Consider the following 13,093-nt stretch of genomic DNA (forward strand, 5'->3'; position numbering starts at 1 on the left):
TCTGCGGAGCAGCTCTCTCGGGTGCGACATTGGCGCTTCCTCGAGCTTCTCTCCACCTCGCCGTCGACGAACTTCCTCGTCAACCATAGGCTCGCCTCTCCACCGGCGAACCACTTCCTCTGCGACTCCGCCGCCTCAGGTTAGGCTCAATCTGCCTCTACCCCTCTTTTGCTTGCTTTCTAGATCTTGGGTCGGTAGTGTATTTACTTCTCCTTCTCCTTTTCTTTTGCTTTTTCTCTTACTCGTAGATCTTCGCGCGGGGGTAAATCATGGGATTCCTGTTTTTCTGTGGCTAGACTCATGTCTAGTGAGGAGTCTTCCTCTGCCTCTTCTTCTGCCTCTTCTTCTGCCTCTTCTTCCAATAGCCAACGCACCCAATCTTCCGACGGTTTAACCGCCGATCTCGTCGAGATGGACATTGATGCCGGTAGCGACCAAGAAGCCGGTAGCTCTAGCCAAGCTTCAGGTATAGATCCTTCCGGTGCCACACGCGGGGCCTGGATGGGCTCCAACGTCACCCAGTACGAAATCGACTGGCTTTACCGGTCCAGGAGGATTCCGGAGGGAGTATCCTGCCGGCTCCCTGGCGACGAGATTCAACCGGTGCTCGAACCCGGTGAACGCGTTGTTTTCCTCGCTCACTTTGAGCGCAGCTTCGGCCTTCCCGCCTCTCCTTTCTTCCGGGAGTTCCTTGATTTTTACCAGCTTCAACCTCACCATCTTCCCGGCAACTCCATTTTTTACCTTTCTTGCTACGCCACCTTTATGGAGGCTTACATCGGCATTCGTCCCACTCGCGAGACGTTTGCCCGTTTCTTTGCTCTACGGATCAATTCCGTTCAGGGCAAGGAAATTCCTAAACCCAAACCCCCCGTGCAATGCGGGTCTTGCATCATCGGCTCCCGCCAAGGGAGCCCTTTCTTCAAGTTTTCCGGTCTCGAGTCATGCCGATTATGGCAAGGGACCTTCTTCTATGTGAAGAACACCGGCGTCGCAGATCTCATCGATCTGCCGCCTTTTAATCCGGCGCCGCCCAGGAAGATCAACTGGAGCTACAACCCGAAGACAGATCATATCGAAACCAACCGGGTGATACGCTTCATGGCGCAGCTGATGAAGGGGACTAACATCTGCTCCGACGATATTATCCGCGCCTTCATCTCGCGCCGGGTGCTTCCTCTTAAGCGCCGGCAGCACAAGATGAGCGAGATGTATGGCCCCGGTGATCCCACCAAGATCACCGGCCTTCCTCTCAGCAAGAAGGACATCATCCGCAAGGCTAGGCAGATCTGCCAGACTGCCATGCCGGATGATTGGGAATGGGGCCTCCGGCTTCTTAGCTCCACTAACCTTCCGACTCAAGAAGTAAGAAATTATGCAACTCGGGTCGGTTTACCGGTATCTTTTGTACTGTGATTAATCTTCTTTTCTTTTTATTTTTAGGCCAAGGAGCGCTTCCCCCGGATTGACGCAGACCGGCGAGGCCCTTGCCGGAAGCGTGGCCTGGACAAGTTCGACCCGGACCCCTACATTCATTGGCAGGACCTGAAGATGGGCCGGACTCCAGCCTCGCGCCTCGGCAAGAATCCACCGGAACCAGCCGGTTCGTCTGACGACCTGACCTTGCTTGAGGTAGCTATACTTTTTGATCTCTTATATTTTCCTGATATTATTCCTCTGTGAATGTTTCCTCAGCCAACATCAACCCGCAGGTCCACGAGCACGTTCCCCCACTGCAGGCCGAGGCCGGTGACGAGTTCGTGGAGAAGCTCATGGCCCAGGGCCAGAAGAACAAGGCTCCGGCCTCTGACGCCGGCTCGAGCCAGGCCCCTGCATCCAAGCGCTTCCGGACGGAGCCTTTGGCGGGGAAGGAAGCAGGCGTGAGGCGCTACAAGCGCAAACAATAGCCGACCTCCTCTGGGTAAGCTCCTGCTTCCCTGCTTGTTTCGTTTTTACCAAGTTCTTTTCCGGTTGCTTTTTTCCAACCCTTTCTTTTTCTTTTGTTCAGCCCTGCACTCAAGCTTGGCCCAAGGCCTGAGGGCTCTGCTGGATCCGCAAGGACCTCAACCCCTCCTCCTCACTCAAGCCCGGCACCATCTGGTGCCGGCAACATCTCTGCCTCCCCTTTGGGAGGCACTACAAGTTCGGGGCGCGCGGCCCCTACACCGCCAGATCACCGCGCGGAGGAGGACCTTGTCTCCCCTCCTGAGAACCAAGAAACCGGCGCCTGCAACATCGGCGCCGGAGAAGAAGCTACCGGGCGGGCGGAACCTCTGGTTCCTCCCGTCCCAGAAAAGAAGAAGAAGAAGAAGACGTCTTCCCCCTTCAGAGCTGTGCCGGAAACTTTCGCGCTGGCTTCCTCCAACCCGGGTGACGCGCCTGGCGCTCCCCCTTCTCTAAGGACCACTCCAACGCCACCGCCGAAAGTTCCTCGCACCGAGCCGGCCGGTGCTACTCCAACGCCGCTGCCGGCCAAGACCTTGACGCTCATCAAGGGGAAGGCCACGGCCTCCAACGTCACCTCCGGCGGTCAGCAGCCCTTGGTGCTGCACGTCGCTCACGCCGCTAGCGCTGCCGGTGAGAAGGCCACCGGCCTGCTTGGCCGGATCACCGAGTTCCAGCGCGAAGGCCGGGAGCTGGGGCACTTGCTGCCCTATGCCCAGAAGTGGAACGCCGCGGACGTGTCTGCGGCGACCCGCGGCATGGGAAAGGACCGGCTGCCTGCGCCTGACCCTGCCGGTAACCGGTGCGCGGAGGAGCATTTTATGCGGCTACGTCGGGCCGTCAAAGAGCTGGACAGCGCGTGGTTTGACGCCACGAACAACATGATGGTAAGTTCTATCAAACCTTGTCTATGTTTCCTTCATCTTCTAAACTTTTGCCGGTTTCTCTCTTTTTTCTTGAATCTTGTCTATTCTCCCAGTCCCCGAGTTTCGTGTTGAGAGTGTAGCTCTTAGCGCGAAATTTAAGTAAAAACGCGTGAAACCGGCATAGCCAGTCCCCGAGTTTCGGGTTAAGAACTTTGCTCTTAGCGCGAAACTTAGCTAGAAACGCGCGAAACCGGCATAGCCAGTCCCCGAGTTTCGGGTTAAGAACTTTGCTCTTAGCGCGAAACTTGACTAGACACGCGCGACACCGGCATAGCCAGTCCCCGAGTTTCGGGTTAAGAACTTTGCTCTTAGCGCGAAACTTAGCTGACATCTTTTTCTTGAACAGACCACGGCTGACGCTCGGAAGATCCTCTTTGAGGAGCTTCTTTGGGAGCACCGGGACCTCGCTGAGGCACACAGCAAGTGCCAAGGTAAACTCTTGTGCCTCCGGCATCTTCTTACCGGTAAGTTTTCTTTCTCTGAGTACTTATGATTTTCTGTTTCAACAGCTATCCCGAAAGCTTCTATTGAGGCCCTCAAGACGCAGCTCGCCACCGCCCAAGGTACAGCTTCCTGTTTTCTGGTTGGCTTGCTCCTTCTTCGTTTTACCAGTTCAACTTTTGCTAACATTTCTTTCCGGGTTCCAGAGGAGAAGGACCAGCTCATCCGGCAGCACCAAGAGGAGCTGAGCGCCCAGAGAACCAGCCACTACAAGGAAAAGGCCTACCGCCGGCGAACCTAAAAGGCCCATTGTCGGCGCACCACGAGCCCGCCGGTGCGAACGGGCCGGTGATAACTGGCCACTGCTGGCGCACCAGGCAGTGCACCGGCGATAGGACGGATACTGCCGGCGCACCATCGACGCTTCGCCGGCAAAGGACAAGTTCCACCGGCGCACCATCAGCTGCGCCGGCAGTAGTGCTTCCAGCACTGGCGCATGCCACGTGCGCCGGCAGTAGGTCATTTAGGTGCGCCTGGCAATAAATTCGAAAATTCTTTTTTCAGCTTTTTTCCAAAGCATATTACAATACATATTTGACAGCAGTATATATTTACAACGCAGTTCATATTTATACAACATTACATGCAATATGAGAAGCACATAGAGAGCCAAGTTTCATTTCGGTATCAATACACAAATACGCAAGTCTCGTTTCGGAATGTTGATTCATACAACACATGTGCATATGCAACACCGAACGACGAAGTTTCACAAAGTTAGAAGTCTTGGTACATAGTCGTCACAAGTATCGTCATACACCTCACAATGTAGGTCCTAACCTAAACTACAATCACATAGAACATGACCAACATGGTCATGATGACCATCATCACGAAGGCCATGGTCTTCATCCGGTTCCTCCTCATGTCCCTCATCTCTCCCGCTAGATAACGGGCGTATCTTCCTTCCGCCTCCACCCTAGTGGGGTATCCCTTGTAGCTGTTGCCGCCGAAACGGTGCACCTGTCTCCGACAGTCCTCCCGGCCGTCGTAGACTCCAGGAACCCTCCCCTTGTACAGGACATATGTCGTCGGCATCTCCATTCACAAGACAAGTAAAACGTTAGTACCAATGCAATGAACAAGTGCCAACTCAAATAAGAGACAAGTAGTATGAACTAAATAGCATGTGCCTCATACTTTGTTGGTCGAAATAAATAATAACATACAGGGATGGGGTCAAGTGAGGCTGGGTAGGATGCACAATAGATTGATATTTGTGGCCATCACACCAAGCCTCACCGGCCCCACCCCCGGAGTGTACAAGTGACCGAACATTTTAATCATCGGCCAATGCAATTAAGAAGTGCGAACTCAAATAGAAGACAAGTAGTACGAATTAAATAGCGTGCCTCATACTTTGTCGGTCGAAACAAATATTAACATCCAGGGATGGAGTCAGTGAGGCTAGGTAGGATGCACAATAGATTGATACTTGTGTCCGTCGCACCAAGGTTCACTGGCTCCACCCCCAAGTGTACGAGTGACCGAACATTCTAATCATCGGCGAACTCCAAATACGAGGCAAGTAGTGGTCGAGTAAATGCAAATAATTATTAAGCTATGTACGCCATAATCTTGAAATATATAGCAAAGTAAATGAAACTATAGACACATGTTCACATGCACATTCATACAACTAAATAAAAGCAACTAGTCGATTCTATGGGAATATATAGCAATTATTACAATACGGAAATTGAAGGACATATCGTTCAAGCTTTAGCAAGTGTTCCCGTCGTAGGATCAGGTTGTACGCCTAGGGGGGAATGGACGGCAGCCCTCAAGCGAGTTGAACGGCCTCTCATCACGCGACATCTCCAAACGGAGTTCTATCTCGTCATTAGGTGGTAGACCGTAGCCGTAGAAGAACTCGCCAGACCTATTGGTGACATCCTGCAGGATTATCGTGCAAATGAACTGCTGGATGCGACCCCAGCTTCTTTCTAATCTCTCTATCGTGGACATCCGCCATGTTTGCAAACCTGTTTCTGAGATTCTCTCGGCAGCAACATGTCATCCGCGTACTTTATGTACTCCTGCATCTGAAGGATGGCGTACCACGCGTCCATCCCATTGTCGTGCGTCGACTGCTTGAGGCAGGGGAAGTTGGTTGTGTGGGTTAAGACCAAGCCTCCTCGGGATTTCCTCTCTACTTTGAGGGGGCCTGCCTTGTTGGCGAAGCCGGTGAGAGCATCATTGAGAAGGGCCTTGATGTGGGTGTAGTCTTTCTTGTGGTCCCTACCCGAGTCGAGATAGACTGCATGCGAGTGTTGCGGGTGCACGATGATGAGGGTGCAGAACTTGTCTCTGCGGAAAACACACGGATTAACCTTTGGAAATGAAAATGGAGATATAGGATAGAATGGTAATGGGGGACTAGCGAGTAATTACTTACTCGAGGAAGTAAGGGATGAGAATGGCGCCCTTTTTAATGTTCGCCAGCATGAAATCCTCGACCTGCTGGGTGGCAATCGCCCGATCCCCAGCGTTGCAGATGATGCTCTCCCGCATATAGAAGGGGTCCATTATCGCGATGGTCGGCGTCTCCTCCTTAACAATCTAGGCAGACAAGCTAAGAGCAACTAGGCGAACCACACTAAAGTGGAGCGCTTGCATGCGATAGATGCTGAAGATGTCGTTGAACCGGATGAAGCACAAGTCCGCGGGGTACTTCTCGACGAAGTTCATGCCAGTTGGCACCTTCGCCACGAAGAGAGGGTAACCAGGATCTTTTGATTTGAGAAGAAGGTTCTCCACATGCCCGATCAGTCTCATGCAAGCTCCTCATATCCGGGGTGAGTTTCTTCAGGACATGCTCCGGCAGCATCGGTTCACCCAAGTGATGCAGAGGTCGCCAATTGTTTGGCAACTTGTCAAGGAGTGGAACCTTGTCCTTGGATTTGGCCGCCGCCGCCTTGTCTTGGGCGTCCTTCTTATTTTGCCTCTTCCTCTTCTTGGGTTGTACTGATGGACCCTCCATCGCCGTAGTGGCCGTAGCACGGAGTGTGTTTGGGCTCAACATATTTTTGACGGCGGCGGTGGCGACCTACTCAGGATTTTCCTCCTCAGCCGTTTCTTGAGAATCGAACAGCTTCTTGGAGCACACATATTTCAAGGCCGGCGCATCCTCATGGACAACTTGTGAAGACGTAGGAATATCCCATTGGAAGTTGTCACGTTCGTATTCCTCGGCCTCTGGCGCAGCTGGCTGTTGTGGTGGGGCGCTGACCTCTGGCGCAGCTCGGCCGTTCGGTGGGGCGATGACCACCGGTGCCGCTGGCTGTCGTGGAGGGACGCTGACATGTGGCGCCGCAAGGTGCTTGTCTTTGCTTGCCGTCGACCCCGAGTAGGTGTTGATCCGAATTAGGGTCTTCGGCCATAGCAGTACCCAACCCTTCAGTGAGGCCGGATTCAACGGGCTATCGTCATCGGCACCATGCGGTTGATTAGGAGGAAACAAATCCTCATAGCCCGGTAACGCCCGATCCACTTCAACCCGGTAAACGTCATCCGCCATATCTCGTGTGTGCCACTTCTTATCCAGGGGCCGAAGGATGGACCCCCTCGCGACGTCTTTGAGTTCGTCGTTTACTCTCATCAGGAAGGTGCATGGCGTTGAGAGCGCCTGCGAGAACATGTGTATGGTGTTAGAGAGAGGGCAAGGATGACGAAACTAATATATTAACTTGATGTACACAATAGTTAATTACCGTGAGGGCGTTGAGCTCGGCTAATGTCGACGAGCCAGCACATGCGGCGGCGGGCGTGCAAGTGACGGAGGGGCTGCTACCCGGCATGGACGGTGAATCCCTAGCACCGGCCGACATTGCCGGCGGCCGGAGGAGTCTCCATTATAACATTGTCATTGCCGGCGGACGGCGGCACCATCGAGTTGCTGCCGTCGAAGCTAACCACTTGCATTTTCGGGGGGCTTGTTTGCCACCCTCATACCACGCGTGTAGAGCGTTGAAATCTGCTTGGACCGAAGCGGCGACTTCAGCTTTGACTTCGTAGTACGAGTGTAGCTTTGAGTTGCGGTACCGGCTACGGTACCAAACCAGCTTGGACTTGGGCTAGGATTGACTCCCTCATTTCCTCCGCCTCCCGCTGCTTCCTCTCATTGCGCGCATTTTTATCGGCCGCAGACGACAAGCCGTAGTGATCATGCTTGTGGCCTGTACCGGCGCCAGCCACATGGCCTCTATGCGGCCTTCTCGTAGGTGAATGCTGATTGACGATGTTTAGCGCCCGTACGAGAGGCTTGTCCCATGCTACCCTGCCCATCGACGCCTGGGACGAGGAGCCTTCGTCACCTTGAGAAAGTCTTTGTCTTTCTTCTTCCTGCGGAAGAAACGTGAACCATTTAGAAATGTTGCTACTATTATATGAACGATACTTGATCTAATAAAACCGGTAAATTGCTTACCAGTTTTTTCTCCAACGACAGGACCTTCTGGTCGTTCGTGAACCAAATTATGTCGGTTACGACCTTGGAGTCCGTGACAAGTTCCCCGGTTAGTTTCTTCTTATGGTACCGCGACCTGATGAATCTTCTTTCAAGTGGGTCCTTGTACTTGAGCCAGGGGTTCTCAATGCCGGCATTTACATACGCCTCGTCCTCCTTCGCCCAATAGGGCTCCTTTCCCTCGTACCCACGGCTCCCAAGGTTGTGGTTGCCGATGTTAAGCTCCCGCATTTCCTTCCCCCACAACTTGCGATTCTTCGTCGCTTGTAGCTCTTCATTGGCCACAAAAGCATCAAAGTCCGCACCGGGAGACATGCGGAAAGGCAGAGTGGACCTCTTCGAAACCTTTGCCGTCAGCAATCATCTTCCGCACCATGTACTTATAGCTGCCGAGGTGTTTGGTGAACTTCAATAGGGCTTGTGAGTTCACAATGTTCTTGGATTCATCAGTGGAGGCGTAGTCGCCTAGGAACTTGTATCGTGAGTGCAACCTCGCAATGAGCTGGGCTCGCAAATGCGCTTTGCTCTCAGCTCGGAGATCCGTCTCGTTGAGATTGATGACCTCTCGGAGGATACATGCCGGTTGGTTGCCGTACCCTTGGCAACATCCTTAGGCTCCACCGGCAAACCACCGGCGGGGTCCACCTCTTTGATCTGTGTCTCTCGCCGGTGCCGACCGTGTTTTGGTGCCTTGCCTTCCGCGGCCTCTTGGCTCCACTTGTCCCGGTGGCAAGTACTCCCGGCGGCGCCGCTAGGATCGTCGCCGCTTGTCTCGCCGCCACCCCGGCGGCGCCGGTTGCCTCATCGCCGCTAGGCTCATAGGTACTACCCCCGGCGGCGCCGCTTGCCTCGTTGCCGCTTGGCTCGTCGGCACTACCCCAGCCGGCATCCTCCATCTCATGGTCCTCGTCGCCGCCAACACCAGCGGCCTCGGCATCCTCCTCCGTCCTAAAGAAGTGCCTATTGTAGTGCTCCTCTAACTCTTCTTGAGACGACATGGTGGCTTGCACTAATAGAAGATGAAAAAGAGTTAGAATTCACGGAAAAATTCAGCATGACCTTTGCTAAAAATTGGTCATGCCGAGTGCTAGAATTGCCGGAACGGAAATGAATCGACATTCCGATACTCAATAGCAACTCAATCCCTGTAACAGAAATGCAAACATATACATTTTCACCGGAGCTCAACCATAACCATAACCATCTCCATAACCATGCCATCACCATAACCATCACCATATAAATTACAGTAGCATTTCAAGCATATACATTACGAGTGGCATTTTACATCAGCATAAAAATAACACTTGACAACATCCATTTAAAACCAGAGAATGAACATAGTGAATTTTATATATCAACCAATTCTTGGCAGTAGGCATTTAAATGAAGAACCACTTTATCAACTAAAACAGCACAAATATAACCAGAGACAATAGAACTTGACCACTTTAGTCTCTGCCAATATAGCAGTACCATAGCATTACCTAGCACTAACTAGCAGTAGCATAAAAAATTCATTTTAGTGTACTGCCTAGTGAAACATAAATTGAAACCCTAAATAGTAACCAGCAATGAACTCCACCTAATGAACTAAATACCTAATGAATATGAGCTAGCAGTAGCATAGCATTAATTACCTAGCAATAGCGAGAGTACTCGCACTTCAAATATTTCGTAAATTAGTAGCAGTAGCACTGCACTTCAAATATTTCAGCAATGAAATTAACCAAAGACAACATTTGCAACGGCACATGCATCATATATAACCAGAGACAACATTTCCAACCAGAGACAAATATAACCAGAGAAATTTGCAACAACACATCAAATATAACCAGCAACAACTTAGCATTACTCGCTAGCATTTTTCATTAGGTATATATGGCAGATCATTTTATATATATAGTAGTGGCATATATATATATGGCGATGGCATATATATGGATCATTTTAAATGAACCAGATAAGGAACATAGCACCAGCTTTCATTTGTGGATTATCGAAAGCTCCAATTATAAATCAACTAAATGAACCTAGCTAGCTACTCGTCCATTTGCAACAAGACATCATATATTTATTTAACATAACAGAGCAAAAATTGCTAGAATATCTGGTAGCATTTTATGAACCAGAGCTTACTTTCCATTAGCCCTTCCTTTCAAAAATGACTACTAAACCTACTGCTGGCATTTTATGAACCAGAGCACACCAAATATTTATGGGCATGAGATTGTGATCTTTTCTAAACCAGAGAATTGCTTTTCATCTAAACCAAGATGGCAGTAGCATGACCATTTTTTAGTAATAGCCAGAGAACTAACTCATTTCATTTGCTAACACTAACCTACTGCAAGCATTTACCAACAAGTTAAATGAACCAAGAATTTGCTACTGCATTTCATCATGTAAAGCAAATAGCAACTAGCAAACAAACCTACTGCATTTTAAATTTTCATTTGTCATTTTAAACCAGTAGCATTTTTATTTTCACTTCACCCAATTCATTTACAGAGAACCATGTACATCTGAATATATTTTCAATAGATATATTTGTGTAGGACATGGTGACCATAGGCCAAAATCATGTTCCTAGAAACTAAACCTAAGCATATGCAAGCCCTTCATGCAATTTTGGTCGATCCTAGCAGTATGTGCATCATTAGTTGAATTTGTTCACAGAGAAAGAAGCTTTGAAATTGAAACTACTACATTTTCACCAAATTGCATTGTATTCAGCCACAATTCATACATTCAAATACAAGGAATATGATGCAATTTCATTTTCCTAACCAGAGAGCAACATGAACTTAATTGTTCCATTTTCTTATTCAACAATTTTAGCAGTAGTTCATTTGAATGTATGAATATGATTCAATTTCATTTTCAACATGAACAATATGATGCAATCTGTCTATGCAACTAGAGAGCATCTAGCAGGAACCCTAGCCCTAACTAGCAGTAGGTAAATCCTAACCCTACCGAGGAGGGGAGAGCGAAGGCGGAGGGAAGGGAGAGGGAAGGGAAGAGGGAAGGGGAGAGGGAAGCTCACCGTGGCTGGCGCGCGGCTCCTTTTTCTCCAACGGCGGCGCCGACGTCCCCTCCTCCAACGGCGGTAGCGTACGGGTCCTCTTCCGCGGCGACGTGGAGGCGCTTGGTTGGGGGCTTCCGCGGCGGCGTGGAGGCGCTGGTGGATGGGGATGGTGGAGGGCGGTGCAGGACGGTGGTGCGACAGAATGGAGGCGGACGGTGGAGGGGGATTTGGCGGTGAACGGCGGCGGATGAGGAGAAAGGGGATGGGATCGACTGTGCTGGAGAAGATGAGGAGAAAACGGTTAAGTCCGTAGTATAGCCGTGCCAGGCTTATTGCCGGCGCACCAAGGCACTGGTTCGCCGGGGGACATATCAATTGACCTAGCAAGCCTGCCCATTTCCTTTTATTTTTTCCATTCTTTTTCTTTATTTCTTTTCTCTTTATTTTATGTTTCTTTTATTTTACCCCAAATGCTGTAATATTTTATTTTTGTTATCTTTTCAAGATAATAACAAAGCAATATATATATGCATGAGTATGCAAAAACAAATGAGTTATACATACAAAATATTGACCAACACAATTAATATTAGTTATACATAAAGTATTGGACATGACCATATGAGTAGTTATGAATTACACAAAATATGAGTTATAGATTGCAAATAAAGTTTTACATCATCGATTGAGAAGAGTGTTTCGCTTTCTTCTTGCTTTTCTTGCTCGTCGTTGAATAATTTAGCCCCGTGTCGTGACTTCTTCTTTTGAAGGGTCGACCCGACCTCGGTAGCGTGGTCCTGCTTCTTCTTGTGGTGTATGTTGTCGTCTTCGTCCTCGGATTCTTCCATCATTGGGTCTCCGACTTGTCCTTCGAAGTCTTCCTCGTTGGCGACTCCATCCATTCCGATGATGGTCCTCTTGCCTCTCCTCACGATAACACGGCTAGGCCTGGATGGGTCCGTTATGAAGAAGCATTGGTGCACGTGTTCGCGGCACCCAGGGCTCATTCTACGCGGTGGCGTTCGTGGACTTTGATTTGTTGGCTTCGGGTAGAAACATGGTGGTGAAATACCGGTCTTCTTTTGTGACGCTCTTAGCCCATCCGATACGGAACATCGGCACTTTCTCCCCAGCAGTAGCTAAGCTCCCGGATTTCCTCGATTCTTCCGTAGTATCTAGTCTTTACGTCACCCGTCCAGGAATCCATCCTTACCCCCGAGTTCGGTAAACATCTGTTCTTGTCTTTTTCTTCCGTGTAGAATGTGTACCCGTTGATATCGTACGCTTGGTAAGTCATGATGTTGGGTGCGGGGCCATGTGACAAGGCCAATACTAGTTTATCCTTGTCAGAATCCATTGGTGGGGGATTAGCATCAATGTGGTCTTTGAACCAGTGCGCGAAAGAGGAGTTGTGCTCTCTGTATATTTCTGCTTCCGTCATCATCGGCTTGCCACTGCTCTTTCAACCAAGGATCGATCAAGTCAATGTGTTGTAGCGCTATGATGGCGTGTAACTCACACGTTCGTTGGGAACCCCAAGAGGAAGGTATGATGCGCACAGCAGCAAGTTTTCCCTCAGAAAGAAACCAAGGTTTATCGAACCAGGAGGAGCCAAGAAGCACGTTGAAGGTTGATGGCGGCGGAATGTAGTGCGGCGCAACACCGGGGATTCCGGCGCCAACGTGGAACCTGCACAACACAACCAAAGTACTTTGCCCCAACGAAATCGGTGAGGTTGTCAATCTCATCGGCTTGCTTGTAACAAAGGATTAGATGTATAGTGTGGATGATGATTGTTTGCGAGAAAACGGTAGAACAAGTATTGCAGTAGATTGTATTTCGGTAAAGAGAATTGGACCGGGGTCCACAGTTCACTAGAGGTGTCTCTCCCATAAGACAAACAGCATGTTGGGTGAACAAATTACGATTGGGCAATTGACAAATAAAGAGAGCATGACCATGCACATACATATCATGATGATTATAGTGAGATTTAATTGGGCATTACGACAAAGTACATAGAACCGCCATCCAATCGCATCTATGCCTAAAAAGTCCACCTTCGAGTTATCGTCAGACCCCTCCAAGGATATTAAGTTGCAAAGCAACGAGACAATTGCATTAAGTATGGTGCGTAATGTAATCAACAACTACATCCTTAGACATAGCATCAATGTTTTATCCCTAGTGGCAACAGACACAACACAACCTTAGAACTTT

The sequence above is a fragment of the Lolium rigidum genome, chromosome 7 (assembly GCF_022539505.1).
Source record: "Lolium rigidum isolate FL_2022 chromosome 7, APGP_CSIRO_Lrig_0.1, whole genome shotgun sequence".
Lineage (NCBI taxonomy): Eukaryota > Viridiplantae > Streptophyta > Magnoliopsida > Poales > Poaceae > Lolium > Lolium rigidum.